The 1,338-nt window shown below is 41.4% G+C and overlaps 1 protein-coding gene across 1 annotated transcript in view; it reads left to right on the top strand.

The window, feature by feature from the left end:
• LOC117939047 (receptor-type tyrosine-protein phosphatase beta-like) overlaps positions 1–1,338 on the top strand; it is a gene marked incomplete at its 5' end in the record, with an annotated part of 20,366 nt that overhangs the window by 1,749 nt on the left and 17,279 nt on the right. The gene's annotated exons all lie outside the window — the stretch shown is intronic.

Here is a 1,338-nt window from a genome sequence, read left to right on the forward strand (position 1 = left end):
CCCACCCTTACATGGCAGGATGTTGTTGTAGCGGTTCTTTCCTCTGTTCTCCGGCACGCGGGCGACGTCCATCGTCTGGTTGCGTCCGACGTCTTTCAGATCCTGAAGAACAAACCCCAAAATCATTCATTCTGAGCGGCTCATCGCATCCCTCCGTTCACGTTTGCATCCCTCGGTGAAAGATAAACCCAAACTGTAACTAAGTACACAACACGTGTACTTGTACTCCGCTAGGGCCGCACGATATATTGGTTTTTATATTCATCGTGACTTCAACCGGAACATCAAAACATCACGAATAGGCTGCGACACACAGAGAACGACGTTATTGGGGTTAGTTGAAAATAAATATCTGAAGAAAACGTTTTTTAAAAGAAATCCCAAAAATAATTGTTTTTAAAGTGACAAAAATTATACAAAATATAAAAAATATTAATAAAATTAAAGAATTATTTTGGAAATTATTTCCTTTTACTGTTTTAAATTCAGCTATTTTTAAGATACCTTTAAATGTGAAGAGCGGGGCATGAAATTAAGCCCCGCCCACTCGTCAAATGCAGGCGGACTTTTCAATTGGCGGGTAACACTGTCCATCTACCTGCCACGTTGGCTGGCAGCCAATGAGAATCAAGTGATTCAGACGTGTAACTATCGGTAGGACTTCTTCCATCGCTGGTAGCAGCGGGACAACAACTTTGTTTCCATAAAACACAGAAAATAAACTTATGAGACGAGACCTGGTCCCGGATTTACCTCAAACTCCTCCGACAGCAGGTAGTTGGAGTCGGCCTGCAGCTTGGTCAGGTGGGTCTCAAAGTGACAGGCCTTGATTGGACTGGAGACACACGGACAGACACACACATGGACAGTAGTTCCGGTTTAAAAAGCTACTTATCAACAGAAATGTCCAACAATATGATTCTGCTATATAAATACATACATATTAAAAGGTCCCATGTTGTGAAAATGTCCCTTTGTGAGTTCTTTTCACATAATAAATGCTGTATGTCAGTTGAGTTTTGGTGTAAAAAATAAGAAACTCTCACCTGGTGACTCTGCGATTGCTGCAACAAGAAGAAGAAACCAGTTCATATTTAAGTAGACAGGAGGGTTGATGCATGATGACAAGCTCAACAAACATTACACACAAACACACCTGAACACCTTTTACCTGTAGAGAGTTTGTGAGATGCAGACGTAACAGATTATTAATGTAAAATATTATTCTAGAGACGTTGACACTCAGAGTAATTAACCCAACGTCTCTCTCACACACACACACACACACACACACACACACACACACACACACACACACACACACACACACACACACAC

This window comes from Etheostoma cragini, chromosome 23 (genome assembly GCF_013103735.1).
Source record: "Etheostoma cragini isolate CJK2018 chromosome 23, CSU_Ecrag_1.0, whole genome shotgun sequence".
NCBI classification, from domain to species: Eukaryota; Metazoa; Chordata; class Actinopteri; order Perciformes; family Percidae; genus Etheostoma; species Etheostoma cragini.